The 19,973-nt window shown below is 42.8% G+C and overlaps 1 protein-coding gene across 11 annotated transcripts in view; it reads left to right on the top strand.

The window, feature by feature from the left end:
• HS6ST3 (heparan sulfate 6-O-sulfotransferase 3) overlaps window positions 1-19,973 on the top strand; it is a 214,395-nt gene that overhangs the window by 178,382 nt on the left and 16,040 nt on the right. For 2 of the 11 annotated variants that reach the window (XM_081908232.1, XM_081908231.1), the window contains exon 3: window positions 14,198-14,258. The exons of the other annotated variants lie outside the window; for them this stretch is intronic. The gene's annotated coding sequence lies outside the window, so the exon portion shown is untranslated. The remainder of the gene's footprint in view (window positions 1-14,197; window positions 14,259-19,973) is intronic. 11 annotated transcript variants of the gene reach the window in all.

Below are 19,973 nucleotides of genomic sequence, written 5' to 3'. Positions count from 1 at the left end.
CCAAGCAAGTTCCCAGAATTCCTTTTGTGTTTCTAGAGAGTCAATTAAAATTTAAACCCTTCAGGAGACTATGGACTACGTGAGCATATAGGCTGATCGTATTGTTCATTCTAGTTGTAACAGTGGGACATGACTTGGGCTGTCACAGCTAAAGCCGCACACTGGCCCTGGCGAATGAGAGCAGAACTGTCGAATTGCAGTCCCTGCCAGGGAAACTCCCTACTTGTCAACAAATCACAAGATGGCTGTGGGGACTGCCATAACTCTCTCTGACATCAATGTTACACAAGTACTGTTTTCCATGGGTGAAAGCTATGCAGCAGGAGACGAGCATATATACTGTATGTATTGGTCTTTCCCTGTAGGTTTGTTAGTGACACCAGCAACATTCTCCAGTATGTGGAGTCTGAAAATCACTGGTGGTTTGGAAGATCATAGAATTCAATGGCTAGACAAGAAAACGGGTTTCTGGATGCAGTGTGTGTGTGTGTGTATTTAAAGCAGTGATGGCCAAACTTGGCCCTCCAGCTGTTTTTGGACTACAGTTCCCATCATCCCTGACCACTGGTCCTGTTAGCTAGGGATGATGGGAGTTGGTCCTGTTAGCTAGGGATGATGGGAGTAGTCCAAAAACAGCTGGAGGGTCAAGTTTGGCCATCACTGATTTAAAGGAATGAGACATAGGGCATGGTAAAGAGGTTGCTTGAGGGAGGAAAAGAGAGCCCACCAGTATCAGCAGGGAGAAAGGAGTATGGTCACCAGTAGGTCCAGATATGTTAGACCATGGTTGGGATTTCTAATAAATTTAATAATCCCAAGAAATAAGCAGACTGCAACAGTCTATTTGTTAAGAAAATGATTCTCAGAAGCTTGCACTTTTTTCTTCTCTTCACAGCCTGGTTTCTTAACTCTCCCTCCATTTCCAATCCTTTTCTTTCATGCAAGTACTGGGAAGAAAAATTGGGATTCTCTGTTGCTTGCCATGATGTTGGCAAAAGGCTAAGCTAATGAATAAATTACTGGTCCTTCTTCCTTTGGGACTCTTCCTTTGTTTATGTGCAATAGTATGTATGGATTCTACTACTACATGATTGTATTGTGGATGTCCTATTGTTTTTAATAATGTAGAAGATAGTTTGCAGGACTGACTTTTCATGGATGTAAAGCACAATATGATGAATATTTTCCATGTTAAATTATAGTGATGTGTAAATAAATTGTTTTTCCCATCATTGTCAATGATTTTCAGTAAAAAATGAGACGATGTTTAGTAAAACTTCTAAAGAAGCTGTAAAAATGATTATGGATGGAGAAACACATTTTATTGAATATAACTGAAGTGTGACTTAAATATAAACAGCAAATAAATATTGACTGCATTTGTAAAGCAGGAAACTTTTGTTTCATAACGCAAATTTCTGAGGGACCAAGTGAATGTGTGTGAATAGTTTATTTTCCTATGTTTGACAGCAATCCTATAGCATGATCCACCAGTATGAGCGGGTTAGGATCCAGCAGATCTCTAGCTAAGCTGGCAGGTTCCTGGTACAACCAGGCTATAGCAGCTTAGCTCCCACACCCTTGGCTAAGCTGAAGATATGCTGGCATATCACCCCCATTCCAGCTGTCGGGACCCAGCTGGCTAAGTTAAGCCTGGTGGATTTTAAGATGGTGTAAGCGGGTGGCGCTGTGGGTTAAATCACAGAGCCTAGGACTTGTCGATCAGAAGGTTGGCGGTTCGAATCCCTGCAACGGGGTCAGCTCCTGTTGCTCGGTCCCTGCTCCTGCCAACCTAGCAGTTCGAAAGCACGTCAAAGTGCGGGAAGGTAAACAGTAAACGGCGTTTCCGTGTGCTGCTCTGGTTCGCCAGAAATGGCTTAGTCATGCTGGCCAAATGACCCGGAAGCTGTATGCCGGCTCCCTCGGCCAATAAAGCGAGATGAGCGCCGCAACCCCAGAGTCGGTCATGACTGGACCTAATGGTCAGGGGTCCCTTTACCTTTACCTTAAGACTTGAAAAGGGGGCATGCTGGGATCATGATGAGGGTAGGATCAAAGAAGGGAGACTTAGAGAAGCCACTTCAGTGTCATGTGACCTGGCAACATGATATGAACTAAGCTAGCCAAAAGAGAGGCATAACTCAAAACACTGTTTTAAAGGCTTGCCTTTGCTCTGCCAGGCTTAGACCATTTCAGCAGCAGCTCCACTCCTGAATGAAGATTGGATGTGTAATTTTATGCCAGCATTGGCATACCTTGGGGTCTCAAATTTCAGCAGTGCCCTGTTTGATGCCAAAATTGGACACCCCTACCCTGTCTGTCACCTTCTATTCTACATAATAGTTGAAGCAGCCCCTGAGGCTCCATGCCCAATGCAACTGAACAGGTCACATACCCCTAAATCCACTTCTGATGCCGGCTCAATTTTCACCAGATTGTTTTAACGCCAGCTTCTTGTGTAGATTATTGCTCCCTTGTGTTGTCTTTGCTACTTGCTACAGGGCAGAATATGTATCTCTGTCTCCCCTCCAGTCAATGAATGTGGATGCTTCCTTGCTTTAAGATGCTCAGAGAATACAAGTAATAGATCACTTGCCAACAATTTTCACATTAAAAACACATGCTGACTGAAGATAGACAATAGGTTTTAAGATTGTTTAAGGTTCGAGAATAGCAGAGTTGTCAATTCTGATGTGCATGTTCCTCATTTTACTGCAATCTGAAGTCAAACAAGCTTGGCACTCTAAAAATCAGTAAAATTTCTAAAGAGAGATGTGGACTGAGCATGCACAGCCTGGGCAATTATGCTTCTATATCATACCTTTTTCAGCTTTCTGAAGAAATTACTATATTTCTCCAACCAGATTGCTGGCACCTGTAAAAAGAATGAGATTTGCCTGCAAATGGATCTTCCCTTTGTCTTATCAGTGCCATACATCAAGGAGAGGGGATGAAAATAGGTTCTTAAAATTTGCTGCAGTAAGCTAGTGGTAGTAATCAGAGTCAGACGAAAAATGAAATCAATTGGAAATGCTTACTTAAATCAAAGCACAGAAATGAGGCAAATATGCAAACTCAGCAATAATACCTGAATGAAATACCTGAATGAAAAGAATGCATGAATGCAATATAAGAGAGCAAGAGCAATATAAATGGAAAGCAATATTTGATTGGCAAATAAAAATAATTAATTGGACAGTTACCAGTAAATCATATTGTTGCATGCCACCCCAATCTCTGAGCAGTGCAAGATTCCAGGGGTTCCAAGCGCTTACCCAGGGTTCATGTTTGCTTTGGAATGAGATACAGCAGGGATTGTGGTGTCTTTATGGTTTATTTACACATATATACAACCTGAGCCTACGATGGAGGGGTTTACAGCATTAACACCCCAAGAGGTCCTCGCTTCCCCCAAACAGAAATCCAACCTTGTTTTGTCTGTCTCTCCAGCTTGCTGCTTTTCTTTTTGCTCTCATCAATCTACCAACTCTCTGTTCCAAACTCTGCCTTTGTCCTTCTAAGTATCTCGAGTTGAGAGAGGGCCTCCGACTTGCCTTCTTGTGCAGAGCCCCATCCTTTGTTACCTTAACAACCCATTACCTTACCAAGAAGCTAGCTATTTCAAGAATCAGAAAGGGGCGGGGTTGGCATTAGAAGGGTCTCAGCAGACAACCTACTCCATCCCCCAAACTCATAATAATATATATTACTAAGCCCCAAATTGCATTCTCCCAAAATTTCCGCCAGTCCAAACTAATTAAAAGCTTTGCTGTGCTACAGCTGTACAGTCTCTTATTCTACATATTATGAAAATTAAAAAAATAAAATATATAACTACCTTTTCAAGGAAGTATTCAAATGAACCAGTTTCTGCAGGTTCAAGAAAAGAGCTGAGATATGAATACAGGATACTTTGGATAGGATTCAGAATGGTGACTGGAAGAAAGTTCTGGTGAAAATTGAAGGGAAATTAGAATAGTGAAGTCTGAGCCTCACAAAGGAATAAACAGAAAAATAAAGAGGGTTTTTTTTTGGGGGGGGGAAATAACTGCATCTGTTCCAATCTGTTATGAGCCAAATCTCCAGACCCAAAAAGGCTGGCTCAAAGAAAATGACCAAGAACAGCTTCAAAAACTGGAAGTAGTATATTCTCAAAACACCTTTTTTTTTAGGGGTCACTGTGCATTTGGCTCCTTATGCCACCCTGCCAGTCCTGTGCTGCTTTGCGAGGCTGGGATCTGATCTGAATGATTTGCTGGGCTTGAGAAGAATGCAACAGCCATGCACCTTTCGATCCCAGTGGGATAAGCAGGATCAAAGTGTACATGGATGTTGCGTCCTCTGCACCCGGCCTGTGGGCGTTGGGGGATTCACACGCCAAGGGCTGTGTCAGCTGGCTGTGCTCCCCCTCCACACACAGGCGGGCAGGAGGCACAGTGCGGCCCTGCTTGGCTCTGGTGGTGGTGGTGCTGTGGCAAGTGTAGGCAGCAAGGGCTGGACTGGCACAGCAGACTCCGTTCACACTCCGTGCCCCGGTGTATGTGCATGTGTGCCCCGGGCACCAGCAAACCATGCCACACCACTGGTCAACATGCAAAAGGTGAGTGAGGTATCCGCAGCTCTGGCAGACGTCTGTCCAGTTTATTATTTCCAATCCAGCACTTGAACACATTTGGGCCATGTCGCCATAGGGTCAAGGAAGAAAAGTTTTACACTGTGGAAGACTTTCCATGACGCTGGAGCTGCGATTACAGTTTCAGAAATTGAGTTGTGCGCCCGTCAATTCATCTATATTACAAACAAAGGAAACAGACCTGGAAGGAGAACAGGAATGTGGCGTGAGAGAAAGTGAGCTATATAAAAAAGGAGATTCTGCCCAACTCTTTCAAGGGAAGAAATGGTTTTGCTTCACTTCCCACTACAACTGAGTCTAAGTGAGCATTGCCACTGGATTTACATTAAATTGAATCTTGGGGTTAATTAGGAGGGTTCCACTTGACAAACCATCTGTTGGGATTCCAACAGAAACAGAAAACAATTTGGTCGGACTTCCGGGATAGCGCGAACGGCTAATGGCGGATTCCCTCCGAGCTCCGGAGGGAATCGGCTCTGCTGAGGACGGGTCTTGCCGTGCCAGCGACACGGGGACCCTTAGAAACCGCAGGCGCGGAAGCCTGCGGACTTGGTGACTCGGTGGGCACCTCAAGCGCCCTCCCCGACCCCCGAAGAGCCTTTTTAAAGGCTACGGAGAGGACCGGAGAGTGGCGTGGTGCTGAGAGTAGATCGCTACCTCAGCGGAGCGAAGCCGCGAGCCATGGCCGGAGAGCGCTGTCTTCCTTCCTGAAATTTGGACTGAAACAAAGAACCCGTGAGTAGAATGAAATTTCGATACTAAAATTATACCACTGATTGGAGTACGATCGGGGGATGTGTTAAAAGGAAGTCCACACTCCCCCCCCCCCCACAAAAAGATTTAAAGCAAGGAGAAGAGCACTGAGGTGGAAAGACTTTTGTGTTTAGACACTCAACTTGCACGAATTGGACTAAAAAGTTATTGTGCTGGAGAGGAGAAAGGAATTTTAGAAGCCTCTGTGCAACCCCCCCCTTTTTTTTTTTTGGACCCGGGAGTGCCCTGCGTGTGAGCCCGAGGAAAAAGAGCAAAAAGTTTGACAGCTGTCAAAAGAGCTGTCAAACGGGCGGCTAAAGTCTGGAACTGTGATGTTTAATATCTTTTTTGGACTAAAGGTGGTATATTGAAACTGAACTGATTGGAAACAAAGTAAATTTGAACAACAAAGTAACGGATTGGTGGAAAAGAACTATTGGATTGGTAATCCCCCTGGAGGGAACAAAAGATACTGCAATGGCTGCAGAAGGAAAATTACTGGCAGAGATAGAAAGGATGTTCTTTCTCGTGGGAATTCTACAAGAGCAGAGTGCAGATATGAACAAACAACTTGTGACCTTGAATTCTAAACTGAGCAACTCTGCTGATGACACAAAGTGGGTGGAAAAAAACCCGGCAGCTGAAACAGAAGAGACAGCTTTGGAAATGGGGGGAAAAGAAGAAGAAGAAGGAGAGGAAGTTCAGATGGAAAGTACTAATCAAAAGCTTGCAACTTCAGGAAACAAAGGAATTAAAGAAGACGACCAGTGGACTACAAATCTGCAAAAGGAGAGAATGATAGAGGAAGAAGCCCCTGGAATATCTGAGATCCTGGATTACAAAAGAACAAACAAGTATGATTGGGACTTCTTCGTTAAATTTGAGTATGGGAGACGGGCAGATCCTTGGCAGCAATTGCTACTGACTGGTTTGGTGGAAGGAAAGAATAGGGAGTTTGGGACACAACCTCCTCGAGAATTGAAGGCCAACAAGCAACAAAACCGATGGAGAGAGACTAACTGGGGCCTAAGAGCCTCGGATGTCAGAAATCCGGGCTGAAACTGTCTCTTTAGGATATTGACTTGGGAAGGGACAGAAACCGGGCCAGGGAGGGAGGGGGAGAGTAGAATAGTAAAAATTTATGATTTATGATCTTTTAATTTGGATATGTTTTTGTTTAATATAAAAAGGGAGGAATTCGTGGGAGAGAATTTAGGTCGACCTTAGAGAAAGGAGCTAATGTGTTAAAATTGGATAAGTAAAATTGAGCTTAATAAAAACTGTTAAATATTATGAACAGATAATAATAATATAATAGAGAGAAGAGGAAATAACTTGCTGAATTAACTATTGAAATTGGGATGTGGGAAGGGGAGATGTGGGGAAGTCAATGAAAGAGGGTAAAGAAAGTAAGAGATGAAATTGTATATGTTTTGTTTTGTGTTTGTGTGTGTGTCTGTCTATAAAAATGTGAAAATCCAATAAAAATTTTATAAAAAAAAACAACAGAAAACAATTTGGTCATGTGTTGCAGAATTCCCCCTGAGGCTTTACTGATACTTTAGATTGTCACCAAATTTCACCTGAAGTGAAAATTGAAGGCAAATATAGAAGGACCTTGTTTGGTCGAAGTATCCATTCACATTTTGAAGGAAGTTCAAAGAATTTCAATATGACGAGTGACAGTTTAGTATTAGGCTGGGTGTCACTTGAGAAGAACTCTTAAGTTGGATGACTAAAGGAAGAGAATCATCCATCCTTAGAAGTCTCCAGTTACTACTTTTGCCTCCTTCTTCAACAACTTTCAGGGAGGCAGCCATGTTGTTCTGTCACAGCAGAAACAATAGAAGACCATTGTGACACTTTAAAGGCAAAAGAACATGCTATAATAAAAATGTAGTTGTTGTAGAAGCAGGTGCAACCAGCCACATCCTCAGAGATAAAGTTCTCTATAGACATTTTAATAGGAAAATTGGTGAGCGACTTCTCCCAGCTAGTGAACAGAATGTAAGTGAGGCTGGCACAGTTTTACATTGCTGAAATCCAACTTGTTAAGGCTGCTTCTTCTATGGTGAACTTGTGAGGTGCAAAAGGTGGATGATAATTGTTTAAGGCCTGGCAAATTCATTCTTTCTTTTTCAACTAGAGGAGGAGGTGGGGAGAAAACAAATGTGACTTTGACTAAATGTCGGCCTTTCTACTAGGTCCATTCTCTAAACTTATTTTCTTAAAAACAAACCACGGGATGGTTACAATATATATACAGTGGTACCTCGGTTTTCTAACGTAATCTGTTCCGGAAGACCGTTCGAGTTCTGAAACGTTCGAAAACCAAAAACTCAGTACAGAAGCCTCAATACGGAAAACTCAATATGGAAAACTCTACAGAAACTGCGAGGCATGTTCGACTTCCGAGGCAAGTTTGAAAACCGAAGCATTTACTTTCGGGTTTGCGGTGTTTGAAAACCAAAATGTTCGTCAACGGAGACGTTAGAAAACTGAGGTAGCACTGTATATAAAAGTTTTACTGCCCCTCTCAACCCTACAAGTAGGCTCATCTAATAACATTGCCTGTATCTGAAATTCATAACACACCATAACTCTCACACTTAATATCCTGGTATCCAATGCTTCCCTCAACCCTCTAGAGCAGATTTTGAAGGGGCACAAGGTTGTAGAGGAGAGGAGGCATCATTGAAAATGGCCTCCCATTCTGCTGATGGGTCCCTCCCAGGGCCAGCCAACCCATGAGGCAAGGCTGAGGCAATTCCCTCAGGCAGCAGGATCCACAGGGGATGAAGAACTATGTCTATCTTTATTCCCCCTTGCTTCTGGTGTACTTCTGCCCACATGCCTTCTTCCCTGGCTGGGAGGTGGGCGCCATTTTGGGGTCCACCTCAGGTGTCTAAATGTCTTGGGCCAGTCCTATCTCTAGATGCCTTACTTCTATTCGGATTGACTGGGGTTGGACTATATGAGCCTTGGGGTCCCTTCCCACTCTCTGATTCTATGATTGGGGGGAGGTTGCCTTGCAAGGGCCTTGCTTCAACATAAATGCCTTGCCTTCATATTCAGAATCCGGACAGTTGCACAGCCCTAGTCCATGACTTAGTAAAATAGGCATACATTCTAGTCAGAGGGGAACATTGCACTATTATACTAGTTCTGCCAGCACACGCATTTCTGCTTTCCAGACAGAACAATAACCCCTCTCCTATTTTACACCCTGTTCCGGGAGGTTATCCTCATCTCCTAGAGCCCATTTGTGGGGTGTGTGGAGGTACACAGGGGAAAGACAGGGTTGGAAAGTCCCATTACACTAGAAGGGCTTGTGCTGGCACCTGCCACTGCAGCTATCTAGAACCATAAGTTTCTACATTCCCATAATACACACTTCTCCATCCATCCATCCAAGCAAAAGGCATTGTCACAGTTCAAGGACATATTCTGAAAGCTCTTGAGCAAGGTGCAGAGCTGAGCCAGTGAGGGGGTGAGATGGCCTGGGGAGAGCCCTGTGGATGAGATAAACACACATAGAGGGTCATCCCTGTCCTTAGTGATCTACTGCAAATCACCAACAGATTTGTGGGTGGTGTGCCCAGCCCTGTACTTGAAGAGCCTAATTTCTGATCCCAGTGGGCTAAATACCGGGAGTGGGATCTGAGTATGAAACAGTCTGAGCTAAATTAGGCCTTTTGCTTTTGAAGCGCCTTGGTGTTCAAATAGATTTTGCATGTACTCTGCTGTTTGTTGTGGGTTTTGTTTCTGTTTTTTTCATTTTGGGGAAAAAACACCGTATTATTAATGTGTGTTTTTAATGTGCGCTTGATCATATTTTGCATAATTATTTTATTGACGTAAACTGCCTCGGGCACTGTCTGAGGAGAAGCAAGTGTAGACATTTCATAAATAAAATAAATAATTGGTCTCTGGAGGGCAGAGTAAAGCTTCATTATGGACGCAGCAGAGAAATTCAAGGAACAATCCCTCAGAGTTGATGAGCAGGGGGCGCACCGTAGAGCAGTCGAAGGCAGCTTTTCGAGGATGAATTGGGCAAGATATTGGAGACAGGTGCATTTGGGTATTTTTGTCCTATGGTAGAGATGGATTTGCATCCTTTTACAGAATGCAACCCTTCTTGGTGTATTAATATTTTAAACAAGCCAAGCGTAATCTCACGAGAAAGCTTAAAAGGTTTCAGCATGCATTGTTGTTGTTTTCCAGTGCTAAGAAATTGCCTATGTATTTCTGATAGGCGGGTTACTCATCCTGCTCCTTGACACAACAGCCATGAGTGTTGAAGGAACGAGTGAAGAATTGGGCTGCCTGCTGGGCCTGGAGACTGTAAATCTGACAGTTGTGACATTTATGATCAACGTTAATGGGAATGTCAGAGCTACAGGTGTTCAAATAGATGAGTAATGCAGCATGTGACTATATGTGGTAATTAGCAATCCGCGGTTGCGTGGGGGTTACGGGATCCAGGATAAATTGTCAGAGGCCAATTAAAATGAGGTATATTGAGTGTGATAATCAAGTCTGGTTAGAGCAGTTCTCCAGTTATCCCATAATAATGCTGCTGAAAGAACTGAAGGGCTGCTAAAGGCCATCAAGCATATTCTGGCTTAATGCAGAGGCCATAGTTTGCTTGTGCATCATCACTTAAAAACTGGTGACACCTTGTCTCCTAAATGGGCATGAATATAGAGAATACATAAGGTGAATGATGTGCGTCTGGACCTAGAAGGACCAGAAAACTATAAACATCACCCGGTCTGCATTTATACTCTGTGTTCTAGGAACATCTTGTTACAGGCCACCCCGATTCCTGCTGAGCTGTGCACAGGATTCCAGGGGACTTGACCCTCAGCTAGCGCATGTGCTGCTTAGACACAGTAGAGACTGTCATAGATTTAAGAAATATTATTCATTCACATATTTACACTTGAATTTAGTTGGAGGGAGTCCAGATCTTACAGCATGCATGGTCATTTCAAGAGGGTCTTGTCTCCCACAGCAGTGCAGCACTTGAGTCAAAGGCATCTGTCCCAGCCTGCCTTCAGCCAGCCTGCCCAAGATGGATCTCTTTCTTCTCCCTTCTTCTTCTCAGCACACCTCGCTAAAGGCACTCTTTGCCTGTCACCTCACATCCAGTTACCCTGGCAAACTTCCAAATTCCCTGTCTCTGTCGACACCTCAGCATAGTGGCCCATGGCCCTGCATTATTATTATTATTATTATTATTATTATTATTAACAATAACAACAATAATTTTATTGTTTATACCCCATGCATTTGCCCCAGCCACGCTGGGTGGCTTCCAACACATATAAATACATAATATAATAACAAACATTAAAAACGTCCCGATACAGGGTTGTATTCATGGCCCTAACTTGGCCAGGTCATTTTGAGTAGGCTAACTCCAGCTTGTATTTCTCCTTTTATATCCCAAATAATCAAAATCCTACCATTTATTAATTTCTAGAGTTTAGGGCAGTCCCACCCCCAAGCCTATAACAACAGGAAGCTTGACTTTTATTGAATCAGACTATTAGTCCTTCTGTGTGTGTTGTGCGTGTGTTGTGTTGGCATCTGTCTGTCTCGAGAGACAATGGAGTGCACCTCTGGGGGTGAAGTCAACCCACTGGAGAATCACGGCACCTGCTGTGGCTGCAGAGACTGGGAACTTGTAACAGCTACCTCCCACGTTGTTTTTCTGCATTAGCACAAGCCTGGGCAATGTGTATGGGGGTCCTGCAATGCCCAGACACCTCCTCCCCCATCTTGGCCTTGCTGAGGTTCACATAGCTCAGTATTGTCTACTCTGGTAGCAACTTTTCAGGATTTCAGATAGCTGACGTTGCCCGGGATTGAATCTGGGAACTTTCGCACATTTAAAGATACTGAAACATTAAACAGTTTAGAAGCGCTTCTTCCAAAAAAAAAGTGGGGGCGGGGAGTGAACATGTGCTGTACCACTGAGCCACCAGTGTAATCAGAGTACCACTTCTCTTCGACCATATCTTTACTTCCTGCAATGCAGCTGGGATATACTGAATTCCAGAAGAATTCCTGAGCAAGATAGCAGGAAGTTGTTTTGTCCCACTCCCACAATAAGTTGGTCTACCCCTCTGCTGTTAACTGCACAAAAATTGTTTTTCACATAATAATACAGTGGTACCTCAGGTTACATACGCTTCAGGCTACATACACTTCATTTTACGGACTCTGCTAACCCAAAAATAGTACCTCGGGTTAAGAACTTTGCTTCAGGATGAGAACAGATATCGTGCTCCAGCGGCGCAGCAGCAGCAGGAGGCCCCATTAGCTAAAGTGGTGCTTCAGGTTAAGAACAGTTTCAGGTTAAGTACGGACCTCCGGAACGAATTAAGTACTTAACCCGAGATACCACTGTAATAATAATTTATTATTACGGTCGAAGACCAGCTTGTGAAACACAAATGGAACTACAATCCCAAAAACAAAACAAACATTTAAAACAATATACAGTCATACCTCGGGTTGAAGTTGCTTCAGGTTGAGCGCTTTCAGGTTGTGCTCCGCGGCAACCCGGAAGTAACGGAACACATTACTTCTGGGTGTCACCACTCACGCATGCGCAGACGGTCAAAAATGACGTCATATGCGTGGAAGCAGCAAATCGTGCCCCGTACATGTGCAGACGCATAGGCGCGGGTTGCGCTTACTTCAGGATGCGAACGGGGCTCCGGAACGGATCCCATTTGTATCCAGAGGTACCACTGTACAGCAATGGATTTTAAGTTTAGCAATGCAGTAGGCATATAAACACATAAAAACTTAAGATAGACTACCATAGAGAAATGACCCAGAATAGCCAGTGGATCCGAGTTTTGGAGTTTTCTTAACCAACTAGTTTGAATCAGGGGGTGGTCTGCACCTACAGATCTGTGCGCAGAATCTGGCGACAATCAGGGTCATTTTGTGATCTTTGCCTAAGATCGAATTTTTGCTTTACCAGGAGGTCACATATTGTTTCCCTTTTTTAAGAGAGAGAGAGAGAGAGAGAGAGAGAGAGAGAGAGAGAGAGAGAGAGAGAGAGAGAACCCTGTTGTCACTTGTTAGGTTTAAAAATGCCAAAAATAAACCAAAGAAAGGAATAGCAGTGAGGGAGGAAAGCTAAAGGGGGGGAATCATTTTGACAATGTCAGTTGTAAGGTAAAGGGACCCCTGACCATTAGGTTCAGTCATGGCCGACTCTGAGGTTGCGGCGCTCATCTCACTTTACTGGCGAGGGAGCTTCCGGGTCATGTGGCCAGCATGACTAAGCCGCTTCTGGCGAACCAGAGCAGTGCACAGAAACACCGTTTACCTTCCCGCTGGAGTGGTACCTATTTATCTACTTGCACTTTGACATGCTTTCGAACTAATGAGCACTAATATTCCATTTGGATAATGCAGATCTCCCCTTGCTGGTTTCACATATCTGTCTTTCCTCCCTACAACAGAGTAACAATAGCTTTGGAGGGAGCAGTTCAGACTGGGAAAGAGGTGAAGGGGAAAAGCTTAGCTAACCCACCTCTCCTCAATACAACTCTTCTAACCAAATAATAATAATCTTATTATTTGTACCCCCCCCCATCTGACTGGGTTGCCCCAGCCACTCTGGAGCACGTTACAGGTCACAGTTTGAGAGAGAGAGAGAAAATAAGAGTTGGGAGAGCTAGCCAGGTAAGTTGACCCTTACCTGGTCTTCATCATCTAGGAAATCTGAACTGATTGGTGGCTATCCTATGCCGCCAAATATAGGAAAGTGATAAAAAGATAGAGACGACCTAGATCCAGACTTTTAATAGTATCATACAGTACAATTTCTTTAGTTCTTTTCTTCAAGGACAAGAACGGTACCAGCTTTCCTTAAAATATAAGACCTAGTTTCTTATTTATGGTCCACATTTAGAACTAAAATTCCTATATCCAGCTTTCACATGCCGGCGTTTTATCTAGCTTATAAATAATCCAACAGTTGTCTGGCTATGCACTTTAATGCCAAGGCTGTAAATAAACACTTTATGTTGATGAGCCCCACTTAAAAATGCAGGCTTACCTTGGCAACCAGGTACTCCTCGACATGTCACTGGCATATAAATTCTTACATTTTTTTAGATCACTAGCTTGCTATTTTGCCCACTGCTTTGCAACTACATAAATTCAAAGAATTGCTTGCTGGCATCTCCTAATAACTTCTTAGAAATAACTAGGCATGCACTGCCAAAGTTCTAACAGGCAGTTTCATGCCAATATGTGGAATTCACACACACACACACACACCCCTGCCTCTTTGGTCTCTGAACCTTATCAGCTCCCAATCCCTTTGCAATTGTTGACTTCATTAAACACCGCAAGTTAGGAATGAGCAATAGATAACTTAGATTGAAAACTCAGTACAGTACTTGGGTGTAAGTCCCATTGAACTCAGTGAGATGTCTGAGTTGGCATGTATAGGATTGCACTTAGATAATTATGGGACATGACAGGTTTCACATTGCAGTCGGTTCAGCTTCTTTCAGTTATGGTTGCGAGTGCTATCTCCCTAGTTCATTATCTTGTAAGGACGTGTCTCTCATTTCAGGTGATGATCACAGCAGAACCGTTATGTAGTCGTACTGTCTCTTTGTCCTAATTCCCTCCAACATTATACAATCTAATTTCTCAGGTATTTCTTCTGCCTGCCTGCTCCCTATCTTAACTTCCCTTTTTGTTGGATCATTTGCTCACTCAGCTTCCTGCGATCAGCCCCTTGCCTCATTCCTTTCTTTGTGTCAATAGCTCACAGATCCTATGATATTTCTTTCATATCTACATTGAACTTCCATCTCCCCCAAACAAGGTATGTAACAATCTCTCTCAAATAAGCTGGTCCCAGGATATCACCCACTTGGTGAAGCTAAGCAGGTCTGGATCTGCAGAACCTCCAAGTGTCCCTATTTTCCAGGGACAGTCCTGGATTTAGAGAAGGCATCCTGGTTTCTGATTGCATCCCAGAATGTCCCACTTTTCCTTAGGATACCCCTACTTTAATCAGAGAAGTGTTGAACGGTATGGAGTTATGTGACCGCCGAGCCAAAGAGATAAGTATCTCTACAACCTTTAGAAAACAGCCCTGTAAAGGGAAGGTTTTTTTTGAAAAAATGATTAATGTTTAAAAATTATTGTTGTTATCATTATTGTTATTATTATTATTAAATAGGATGTCTCTATTTTCATCTGAGAAATGTTGGAGGATATGGGAAAATCTGTACTTGGATGGATGACTGCCTGGGAACCACATGAATGCTGCTGTAGGTTTCATAATGGAATAAAGGTGGAATATAAATGTAAGAAAATCAATACAGTGGTACCTCAGGTTAAGAACTTAATTCGTTCCGGAGGTGCATTCTTAACCTGAAACTGTTCTTAACCTGAAGCACCACTTTAGTTAATGGGGTCTCCCGTGGCTGCTGCTGCCGCGCCGCCGGAGCACGATTTCTGTTCTCATCCTGAAGCAAAGTTCTTAACCCGAGGTAATATTTCTGGGTTAGCGGAGTCTGTAACCTGAAGCGTGTGTAACCTGAAGCATATGTAACCCGAGGTACCACTGTACAGCCATACCTTGGAAGTCGAACGGAATTCGTTCCAGGAGTTTGTTCAACTTCCAAAACGTTTGGAAACCCAAACACGACTTCTGATTGACTGCAGGAAGCTCCAGCAGCCAATCGGAAGCAACGATGGACGTTCGGGTTCCGAAAATCATTCAAAAACTAGAACACTCACTTCTGGGTTTTGATCATTCGGTAGCCGATTTGTTTGGGAGTCAAGGCGTTTGAGATCCAAGGTACTACTGTACAGCGGTACCTTGGGTTAAGTGCTTAATTCATTCCGGAGGTGCGTTCTTAACCTGAAACTGTTCTTAACCTGAAGCACCACTTTAGCTAATGGGGCCTCCCACTGCCACCGCGCCACTGGAGCACGATTTCTGTTCTCATCCTGAAGCAAAGTTCTTAACCCGAGGTACTATTTCTGGGTTAGCGGAGTCTGTAACCTGAAGCATATGTAACCTGAAGCGTCTGTAACCCGAGTACCACTGTATATAAATTCATCTTGGGCAGTCAGAAAGTTTATGAGCATTCCATTACATCACAGCCAGTGTGGTGTAGTGGTTAAGAGCGGTAGTCTCGTAATCTGGGGAACCAGGTTCGTGTCTCCGCTCCTCCACATGCAGCTGCTGGGTGACCTTGGGCCAGTCACACTTCTCTGAAGTCTCTCAACCCCACTCACCTCACAGAGTGTTTGTTGTGGGGGAGGAAGGGAAAGGAGAATGTTAGCCGCTTTGAGACTCCTTCGGGTAGTGATAAAGCGGGATATCAAATCCAAACTCTTCTTCTTAACCCAAGGCTGGGGAAAGAAATTCATCCCCAGTATTGGCCCAAAGTCAAGGGCTTTATAAGAGACCACACCTGTCTCTTGAACTCAAGAAGCTGCACACTGGCAAGGTATGTAAGAACAGTCCATGTTACAATTACTTCAGACTTCTTTATTGAAGTTGGCAGGTATCTGCCATCTTTTGTTTTCCTCAAGGAGTGTCACTAACCCAACAGTTCCATTTTAATTTACTCTGTACATGACATTCCATCTCCTTGCTCAACCTCGATGGTATTTTTTTCTCAGTGCTCTCCAAGTGATTATTTACCTGCTGAAAACTCTGTTTTGGCTCTCCGAGGAGAGTGGTTGCTTTTGGCAGTTTTGCTTCAGAGGCCCAGTGGACCAGATTCGGTATTTTCCAGGGAGAGGAGGTCAGGTGTTGATGGCAGCTGACAAGTTTTAATTCCAGAGCTTCAATAGTGAGATGAATGGCACACTGACTGAACAAATAAATTAGTCTGGCTTGGAGGTTTGAGCAGCTTAAATTTATCATTAGGGAAAGGTGTAATTTAATTTCAATAAACAGAGGGAAACTTTGGGCTCTCCGGTGACAATACAAGGCTCTCTCAGTAAGAGCTGTGAGAAGGCATAGAGTTATTAATCTTTTAAGTCTGTACAGCCTTTCTACAGTCAATTGTATGAGCCCGTTTAATAACATTTTGAAGGTCTGTTGAGAATAGCCTTTGAGTCTCCGTAAAAAAATTCCCAATACCTTATGAAAACTAATTAATTTTTACTCTCTTGCTATGTGTACTCCAGGAACCTGAGTTAGTACAACAGTTAATAGGTAGAGAAACAGAGGCAAGTTGAGTCCCCCAAGTCAATATACAACTTACCAGTAATGATCTGAATCATTGTGATCCTATAACACTCACATAGTTTGTGAGTATAAGAGGGACTATTATCTGCCCCCACCATTCCTGTGTGCTCTTTATGCAGTCTATTCACCTATAAATCTCTCCCCCCCCCAAAAAAATAAATAAATAAATAGTTACATATATTTCTTGGAACATGGGACTGGAACAACATTGTCAAGTGGACTACTGGAGTAAGACCTAAGCAACCTTGGGTGCTAAGCAACCTCGGTGTGATGGAAGTAGGTGTTTCAGAGAACAGTGTTTTGCCCAGTCACCTTTAGAAAGATCATCTGAATTCCTTTAGGCTGCATGCTATAAAACAATAATTTTCCTCCCATGACTAATGGATCTGCAAAGGTAAACCCAATCAAGGGTGAACAAGGTTTCATCATGTATATTAGAAAGCAGCTGCAAGTGTGCATTGATTTAGCCAGAATATGCTCTTAAATCTTTTCATCTAACAATGAAATCTGCCATCGTGAAAGAATAGGGATATCAGATTGTTATTTCCTTATATTTATTAATGGTATCTTTCTTGCCCAAGAATAATTTCACAGATCTATCCTTTCCTGTGGATGGCATCATTTTGCTGTCAATGGATTTACCGTTTAAGAATATCAAGAAATTGCACTTTGACAAATGGCTGCCTCGGACTCATAGAGCCAGTTTCTTCATGGGCTAAAGTGTCCTTTGTTGTTAAGGCCGCCACCTTTTTCCAGACAACCACCGCCCTCCCATGAAATAATTCTGAGTTGTTTATTTCATAACAATACAGCTGCTTTGTAGGCCACAGAGTAAAGGTAAAGGGACCCCTGACCATTAGGTCCAGTCATGACTGACTCTGGGGTTGCAGCGCTCATCTCGTTTTACTGGCCGAGGGAGCCGGCGTACAGCTTCCGGGTCATGTGGCCAGCATGACTAAGCCGCTTCTGGCAAACCAGGCCAGCGCACGGAAACGCCATTTACCTTCCCACCAGAGTGGTACCTATTTATCTACTTGCACTTTGACATACTTTCGAACTGCTAGGTTGGCAGGAGCAGGGACCGAGCAATGGGAGCTCACCCCGTCGTGGGGATTCGAACCGCCAACCTTCTGATCGACAAGTCCTAGGTTCCATGGTTTAACCCACAGCGCCACCCGCATCCCCTAGGCCACAGAATAGAGACACTTAAAAAAACCAACTGTTTCTTCATCGTACCCATATTTCTGATGGATGGGTTTAGAGTAGGCCATGTACAGCATGAAAGAAAAGAGAGATGGAATCCAGAGATTTATAATATGGCTGAGCTTGAGCATTTCCAAGGAGAGGTGTTACCATTCTAGTTTTGACTGCATTTTGGTAGCTGGTGTTAATTGTGTTTGGGTACATGTGCATTTGAAGTAGCATACTTTTTTGTCTTCTTTCTAAATTTTGCTTAGATTTCCAAGGCCACACCTACATACGTAGCGAAAAACACTTATATCATTATTTAGTGCATTTATTAGTCATTCGTTTTCACTAAAAGTGACCCAAAGCATCTTAGAAGAAGCAAACATTAGAACAAAGTATAAATACCAGAAAAAGATGAACCTAGAAAGCTCATCTATAATATATACTGTACATAAAAGTGAAAACCTAACTCACTCCACCCCACCAAAAAAAATAAGCATAAAAGAGGCCGAAATGAGGTAGCTAAATGTTAAAGTAGTAAAATGGGATGGACCATCTCAGACTACAAATGAGGTATCATTTATGGATGTTCTTCCATATGAAAAAGCATCTTACAGATATAGAATTGGGATATTAGGGAGAATACAGCCTCACCTGGATAGCTCAGTTGGTCAGAGGATGATGCTGACAATACCAATATTGCAGGTTCAATTCCCATATGGAAGAGCTCTATATTTCTTCATTGCAGGGGGTTGGACTAGATGATCCTCAGGGTCCCTTCCAACCTGATAATTCTCTGATTCATTCTGATTTTTCTACATCTAGGAACCATACATTTACTGTGACACACGCCATTGCAGTAGCTCTGGAACATAGACTCCACGTTCCTATGCCTCTATAGGGATGCAGTTTCCTATAGGCTTCAATTGAGGTTCCATACAAACCATTCTGTTCTACCAAAAATAATCATTTATAAGCCACCCTCCAGGATGCAAGTTAAATTCACCTCCTAGGTGCACTTGCCACGCTGTGTTTGTGCTGCAGCACCAAACACACAAGGTTTTTTTAACAATAAAAGAAGGGAAAATCAGAAGTGGCAGGGACTGCAACCGGTAGTTGAAATGAAAAAGTAGGAGCTAGCAGGAGGCATGGAAAGAAAGGATAGGGGATGATGGGAACTGCCCATATCTGAAAAACCATAGAAAGGTGTCTGAGAATGGTTTGAAAAGCAGTTTATTTTATTTTTATTTATGACTTTCAATCTTATACATTTCAATAACTTTACAATCACTTCAACATTTCAAAACTTGACTTCCTTCCCCCTCCTTCTGCGGTTCCTTAAATTTATTTTTCATATTTTCTGCATATTTAAATTAATTTGCTCATTTATTCATCTTCTTCAAATATATACTCTTATAAAACTGCAGGTTATTACAATAATCCTGCCAGTGTTTTTATCTGTTTATATCTGTAAATATTCAATAAACTATTTTCATTCTTTTATTTTAAAAAGTTTGTTATCTTGATTTCTTATTTTTCCGATAAGTTTTGCCATTTCTGCATATTCCATAAGTTTTTGTATCCATTCTTCTTTTGCTAAGACTTCTTCTTCTTTCCATTTTGGGGCCAGTAACTTTCTTGCCGCTGCAGTCGCATACATGAATAAGTTTCTATACAGTTTGGGTAGTTCTGTCCCTATAATTCCCAAAAGGAAAGCTTCTGGAGTTTGTTACAAATGTTATTTTAAACATCTTTTTCAATTCATTATATATCATTTCCCATTAAGTTTTAACCTTACTACAAGATTTACCTGGCAGGGGAGTACCCATGATCATGAAAAGCAGTTTTACTAGTGTTAGCAAATTTCTTTTTTCAATATTCCCAGCTCCAGGTAACTCCAAATTTACTGAGAAAAACGTTCAGCTGCATATGGTGAAAGACTCCTGGACATGGGAGAACTAACGGGCATGCTAGGGGTAGACAGTCTGCATTGAACTGAATATACCTTGAATATTTCAGATCTTGTGGAATAGTCCTTGAAGGCTGTACTCCTACCCCCAGTTTCCTGGGAGTAAACCAGTCAACTTGAAAGGATTTACTTATGCATGGACATTCATAAGAGTGCAATACAAACAA

The sequence above is a fragment of the Podarcis melisellensis genome (assembly GCF_964234715.1).
Source record: "Podarcis melisellensis genome assembly, chromosome: 4".
In the NCBI taxonomy this organism is placed as follows: Eukaryota; Metazoa; Chordata; class Lepidosauria; order Squamata; family Lacertidae; genus Podarcis; species Podarcis melisellensis.
The sequence above is the reverse complement of the archived record's forward strand: the minus strand, read 5'-3'. Positions and strand labels throughout refer to the sequence as shown.